Consider the following 7415-nt stretch of genomic DNA (forward strand, 5'->3'; position numbering starts at 1 on the left):
TAGGCAACTCGTTCGAACGTCAAAGCCAACCAAATGGCAATTACCCGAGGGACACGCTTTTCGCAAGGCACCTTCCACTAGGGAAGCGCAAGCAACCCGAAGGCGAGTCGAAGACAACCCGAGGGACATGGAGGAATGCACCAGTGGAGTTCGCTGCACAGGCAGGGATCCGTCCAACTCGCACAAACCGAACACAACTCACGCGCCACGACGTACACTGTGCACCAGCCCCCCAAAACGAATCACCCCCCGAAGGACTAAGAAGCCCGACGAACGCGCGAAAACATTTAGAGAGGCCGAGCAAGCACCGGTTAGCGCGAATGCAAATAACAAACGCAACAGGCAACTTTCGAGGGACATACTTTTCGCAACAAGCTTCCACTAGGAAAGCAGAGGCAACTCATTCGAACGTCAAACCCAACCAAATGGCAATTACCCGAGGGACACGCTTTTCGCAAGGCACCTTCCACTAGGGAAGCGCAGGCAACCCGAAGGCGAGTCGAAGACAACCTAAAGGCATCACCCGAGGGACATGGAGGAATGCACCAGTGGAGTTCGCTGCACAGGCAGGGATCCGTCCAACTCGCACAAACCGAACAAAACTCACGCGCCACGACGTACACTGTGCACCAGCCCCCCAAAACGAATCACCCCCCGAAGGACCAAGAAGCCCGACGAATGCGCGAAAACATTTAGAGAGGCCGAGCAAGCACCGGTTAGCGCGAATGCAAGTAACAAGCGCAACAGGCAACTTTCGAGGGACATACTTCTCGCAACAAGCTTCCACAAGGAAAGCACAGGCAACTCGTTCGCACACCAAAGCCAACCAAATGGATATTTAACCGAGGGACATGCATTTCGCAAGGCAACTTGTACAATTACCCGAGGGACATGGCATGTTTGCCAAGGCCGTGGCTTGGCATGCTTGCCAAGGCCGTGGTATGACATGCTGCTGGCCAAGGCCGGGCATGCCATGCTGCTGGACAAGGCCGTGGCAGGGCATGCTGATGGCCGAGGCCGTGGCAAGGCATGCTGATGGCCGAGGCCGTGGCAAGGCATGCTGATGGCCGAGGCCGTGGCAAGGCATGCTGATGGCCGAGGCCGTGGCGTGGCATGCCATGCTGCTGGACGAGGCCGTGGCAAGGCATGCTGCTGGCCAAGGCGTTGGCATGGGATGCTGTTGCTGACCAAGGCTTGGGCTTGCCATGCTGCTGGCAAAGGCCGCGGCATGGCATGCTGCCGGCCAAGGCTTTGGCATGCCATGTTGCTGGCCAAGGCCGTGGCATGGCATGCTGCTGGCCAAGGCCGTGGCATGACATGCTGGCCAAGGCCGGGGCATGGCAAGCTGCTGGCCAAGGTCGTGGCATGGCACGCTGCTAGCCAAGGCCGGGGCATAGCACGCTGCTGGCCATGGCCGTGGCATGACAAGCTTGCCAAGGCCGGGGCATGGCATGCTGCTGGCCAAAGCTTTGGCATGCCATGTTGCTGGCCAAGGCTGTGGCATGGCATGCTGCTGGCCAAGGCCGTGGCATGACATGCTGGCCAAGGCCGAGGCATGGCATGCTGCTGGCCAAGGCCGTGGCATGGCATGCTGCTGGCCAAGGCCGTGGCATGACATGCTTGCCAAGGCCAGGGCATGGCATGCTGCTGGCCAAGGCTTTGGCATGCCATGTTGCTGGCCAAGGCTATGGGATGGCATGCTGGCCTAGGCCAACGTGCCACCGCCACCACCGCGGGCCGCCACTCGACGCATCCCGTGCTTGGCTATGTAGTTTCGATGCCACAAGCCAATGCCACAAGCCAAGCGATGGCATGTGCCAAGCGCCCGCCTAGGCATAGGCGTGGCCTGTGGCCTGGCCATGCTGGCCAGCCTTAAGGGAGGTGCCCCCCCCTTATAATAGCCTGTTAAGCCCTTTTCAATCTGGCAGGAGGAAACATCAACCATGTTCGAGGAGTCATAATGGGGTTTTTTTAAAAAGTAATGGTTTTTTGCCAAAACTTTCAACATGAAAGTTGTATGAAATAATTTAATACACCATAAAAAAAATTATAAAAAAATATTTGGCCACCGGAATATTTTATTTTAATTTATTTCAATTTTAATACTTAAAAAATAATAAAAATTATTAAAAAAACTCAAAAAATTCTAGAAAAATTCCAACAATTATAAGATGAGGCACTAGTAAGTATAGTAATTTTTTTAATTATTTTTTTATTTTTTATTTATTTTATTATAATTTTTATGAGTAAATAAATAATTAAAAAGCCCGACGAACGTGCAAAAACTCTTAGAGAAACCGAGCAAGCATCGGATAGCTCGAATGCAAATAACAAACGCAACAGGCAACTTCCAAGGGACATACTTTTCCCAACAAGCTTCCACTGGGGAAAGCACTAGCAACGTGTTCGCAAGTCAAAGGCAACCAAACGGCTATTACCCGAGGGACAAGCAATTCGCAGGGCAACATATACGTAAGTCAAAGCCAAACCAAATGGCAATTACATGAGGGACAGGATTGCTTGCCAAGGGCGTGGCATGCGATGTTCTAGCCCAAGACCAAGGCATGCCACGCAGCGGGACAAGGCCGTGGCAAGACATGCGGCTGGCCTTGGCCATGGCATGGCATGCCGCTGGCTTTGGCTGGGCTGCGTTGGCCTTGGCATGGAATGGTGCTGGCTTCGGATGGGCTGCCTTGGCCTTGGCATGGCATGCTGCTGGCGTTGGTCGTGGCATGGCATGCTGCTGGCTTTGGCTGGGCTGCCTTGGCCTTGGCATGGCATGCTACTGGCCTTGGCCTTGGCATGGCATGCTGCTGGCTTTGGCTGGCCTGCCTTGGCCGTGGCATGGCATGCTGCTGGCCTTGGCCTTGGCATGGCATGCTGCTGGCTTTGGCTGGGCTGCATTGGCCGTGGCATGGCATGCTGCTGGCCTTGGCCTTGGCATGGCATGCTGCTGGCTTTGGCTGGCCTGCCTTGGCCGTGGCATGGCATGCTGCTGGCCATGGCCTTGGCATGGCATGCTGCTGGCTTGGGCTGGGCTGCCTTGGCCGTGGCATGGCATGCTGCTGGCCTAGGCCTTGGCATGGCATGCTGCTGGCTTTGGCTGGGCTGCCTTGGCCGTGGCATGGCATGCTGCTGGCCTTGGCCTTGGCATGGCATGCTGCTGGCTTTGGCTCGGCTGCCTTGGCCGTGGCATGGCATGCTGCAGGCCTTGGCCTTGGATGGCATGCTGCTGGCTTTGGCTGGCCTGCCTTGGCCGTGGCATGGCATGCTGCTGGCCTAGGCCTTGGCATGGCATGCTGCTGGCTTTGGCTGGGCAGCCTTGGCCGTGGCATCGCATGTCGCTGGCCTTGGCCTTGGCATGGCATGCTGCTGCCTTTGGCTGGGCTGCCTTGGCCGTGGCATGGCATGCTGTTGGCCTTGGCCTTGGCATGGCATGCTGCTGGCTTTGGCTGGGCTGCCTTGGCCGTGGCATGGCATGCGGCTGGCCTTGGCCTTGGCATGGCATACTGCTGGCTTTGGCTGGCCTGCCTTGGCCGTGGCATGGCAGGCTGGCCTGCCTTGGCCGTAGCATGGCATGCTGCTGGCCTTGGCCTTGGCATGGCATGCTGCTGGCTTTGGCTGGGCTGCCTTGGCCGTGGCATGGCATCCTGCTGGCTTTGGCTGGCCTGCCTTGGCCGTGGCATGGCATGCTGCTGGCTTTGGCTGGCCTGCCTTGGCCGTGGCATGGCATGCTGCTGGCCTTGGCCTTGGCATGGCATGCTGCTGGCTTTGGCTGGGCTGCCTTGGCCGTGGCATGGCATGCTGCTGGCCTTGGCCTTGGCATGGCATGCTGTTGGCTTTGGCTGGCCTGCCTTGGCCGTGGCATGGCATGCTGCTGGCCAAGGCCTTGGCATGGCATGCTGCTGGCTTTGGCAGGGCTTCCTTGGCCGTGGCATCGCATGCTGCTGGCCTTGGCCTTGGCATGGCATGCTGCTGGCTTTGGCTGGGCTGCCTTGGCCGTGGCATGGCATGCTGCTGGCCTTGGCCTTGGCATGGCATGCTGCTGGCTTTGGTTGGGCTGCCTTGGCCGTGGCATGGCACGCTGCTGGCCTAGGCCTTGGCATGGCATGCTGCTGGCTTTGGCTGGGCTGTCTTGGCCGTGGCGTCGCATGTTGCTGGCCTTGGCCCTGGCATGGCATGCTGCTGGCTTTGGCTGGCCTGCCTTGGCCGTGGCATGGCATGCTGCTGGCCTTGGCCATGGCATGGCATGCTGCTGGCCTAGGCCTTGGCAAGGCATGCTGCTGGCTTTGGCTGGGCTGCCTTGGCCGTGGCATGGCATGCTGCTGGCCTTGGCCTTGGCATGGCATGCTGCAGGCTTTGGCTGGCCTGCCTTGGCCGTGGCATGGCATGCTGCTGGCCTTGCCCTTGGTATGGCATGCTGCTGGCTTTGGCTGGGCTGCCTTGGCCGTGGCATGGCATGCTGCTGGCCTAGGCCTTGGCATGGCATGCTGCTGGCTTTGGCTGGGCTGCCTGGGCCGTGGCATCACATGGTGCTGGCCTTGGCCTTAGCATGGCATGCTGCTGGCTTTGGCTGGGCTGCCTCGGCCGTGGAATGGCATGCTGCTGGTCTTGGCCTTGGCATGGCATGCTGCTGGCTTTGGCTGGGCTGCCTTGGCCGTGGCATGGCATGCTGCTGGCCTTGGCCTTGGCATGGCATGCTGCTGGCTTTGGCTGGCCTGCCTTGGCCGTGGCATGGCATGCTGCTGGCCTAGGCCTTGGCATGGTATGCTGCTGGCTTTGGCTGGGCTGTCTTGGCCGTGGCGTCGCATGCTGTTGGCCTTGGCCTTGGCATGGCATGCAGCTGGCTTTGTCTGGGCTGCCTTGGCCGTGGCATGGCATGCTGCTGGCCTTGGCCTTGGCATGGCATGCTGCTGGCTTTGGCTGGGCTGCCTTGGCCGTGGCATGGCATGCTGCTGGCCTTGGCCTTGGCATGGCATGCTGCTGGCTTTGGCTGGCCTGCCTTGGCCGTGGCATGGCATGCTGCTGTCCTAGGCCTTGGCATGGCATGCTGCAGGCTTTGGCTGGCCTGCCTTGGCCGTGGCATGGCATGCTGCTGGCCTAGGCCTTGGCATGGCATGCTGCTGGCTTTGGCTGGGCTGCCTTGGCCGTGGCATGGCATGCTGCTGGCCTTGGCCTTGGCATGGCATGCTGCTGGCTTTGGCTGGGCTGCCTTGGCCGTGGCATGGCATGCTGCTGGCCTTGGCCTTGGCATGGCATGCTGCTGGCTTTGGCTGGCCTGCCTTGGCCGTGGCATGCCATGCTGCTGGCCTAGGCCTTGGCATGGCATGCTGCTGGCTTTGGCTGGGCTGTCTTGGCCGTGGCATCGCATGCTGCTGGCCTTGGCCTTGGCATGGCATGCTGCTGGCTATGGCTGGGCTGCCTTGGCCGTGGCATGGCATGCTGCTGGCCTTGGCCTTGGCATGGCATGCTGCTGGCTTTGGCTGGCCTGCCTTGGCCGTGGCATGGCATGCTGCTGGCCTTGGCCTTGGCATGGCATGCTGCTGGCTTGGGCTGGCCTGCCTTGGCCGTGGCATGGCATGCTGCTGGCCTAGGCCTTGGCATGGCATGCTGCTGGCTTTGGCTGGGCTGCCTTGGCCGTGGCATCGCATGCTGCTGGCCTTGGCCTTGGCATGGCATGCTGCAGGCTTTGGCTGGGCTGCCTTGGCCGTGGCATGGCAAGCTGCTGGCCTTGGCCTTGGCATGGCATGATGCTGGCTTTGGCTGGCCTGCCTTGGCCGTGGCATGGCATGCTGCTGTCCTAGGCCTTGGCATGGCATGCTGCTGGCTTTGGCTGGGCTGCCTTGGCCGTGGCATGGCATGCTGCTGGCCTTGGCCTTGGCATGGCATGCTGCTGGCTTTGGCTGGCCTGCCTTGGCCGTGGCATGGCATGCTGCTGGCCTTGCCCTTGGCATGGCATGCTGCTGGCTTTGGCTGGGCTGCCTTCGCCGTGGCATGGCATGCTGCTGGCCTAGGCCTTGGCATGGCATGCTGCTGGCTTTGGCTGGGCTGCCTGGGCCGTGGCATCGCATGGTGCTGGCCTTGGCCTTGGCATGGCATGCTGCTGGCTTTGGCTGGGCTGCCTCGGCCGTGGAATGTCATGCTGTTGGCCTTGGCCTTGGCATGGCATGCTGCTGGCTTTGGCTGGGCTGCCTTGGCCGTGGCATGGCATGCTGCTGGCCTTGGCCTTGGCATGGCATGCTGCTGGCTTTGGCTGGCCTGGCTTGGCCGTGGCATGGCATGCTGCTGGCCTAGGCCTTGGCATGGTATGCTGCTGGCTTTGGCTGGGCTGTCTTGGCCGTGGCGTCGCATGCTGCTGGCCTTGGCCTTGGCATGGCATGCAGCTGGCTTTGTCTGGGCTGCCTTGGCCGTGGCATGGCATGCTGCTGGCCTTGGCCTTGGCATGGCATGCTGCAGGCTTTGGCTGGCCTGCCTTGGCCGTGGCATGGCATGCTGCTGGCCTTGGCCTTGGCATGGCATGCTGCTGGCCTTGGCCTTGGCATGGCATGCTGCTGGCTTTGGCTGGCCTGCCTTGGCCGTGGCATGGCATGCTGCTGGCCTAGGCCTTGGCATGGTATGCTGCTGGCTTTGGCTGGGCTGTCTTGGCCGTGGCATCGCATGCTGCTGGCCTTGGCCTTGGCATGGCATGCTGTTGGCTATGGCTGGGCTGCCTTGGCCGTGGCATGGCATGCTGCTGGCCTTGGCCTTGGCATGGCATGCTGCTGGCTTTGGCTGGCCTGCCTTGGCCGTGGCATGGCATGCTGCTGGCCTTGGCCTTGGCATGGCATGCTGCTGGCTTGGGCTGGCCTGCCTTGGCCGTGGCATGGCATGCTGCTGGCTTTGGCTGGGCTGCCTTGGCCGTGGCATCGCATACTGCTGGCCTTGGCCTTGGCCTGGCATGCTGCTGGCTTTGGCTGGGCTGCCTTGGCCGCGGCATGGCAAGCTGCTGGCCTTGGCCTTGGCATGGCATGCTGCTGGCTTTGGCTGGCCTGCCTTGGCCGTGGCATGGCATGCTGCTGGCCTAGGCCTTGGCATGGCATACTGCTGGCTTTTGCTGGGCTGCCTTGGCCGTGGCATCGCATGGTGCTGGCCTTGGCCTTGGCATGGCATGTTGTCGGCTTTGGCTGGGTTGCCTTGGCCGTGGCATGGCATGCTGCTGGCCTTGGCCTTGGCATGGCATGCTGCTGGCTTTGGCTGGCCTGCCTTGGCCGTGGCATGGCATGCTGCTGGCCTTGGCCTTGGCATGGCATGCTGCTGGCTTTGGCTGGCCTGCCTTGGCCGTGGCATGGCATGCTGCTGGCCTAGGCCTTGGCATGGCATGCTGCTGGCTTTGGCTGGCCTGCCTTGGCCGTGGCATGGCATGCTGCTGGCCTAGG

The sequence above is a fragment of the Camellia sinensis genome, chromosome 14 (genome assembly GCF_055761805.1).
Source record: "Camellia sinensis isolate YWXY chromosome 14, ASM5576180v1, whole genome shotgun sequence".
In the NCBI taxonomy this organism is placed as follows: domain Eukaryota; kingdom Viridiplantae; phylum Streptophyta; class Magnoliopsida; order Ericales; family Theaceae; genus Camellia; species Camellia sinensis.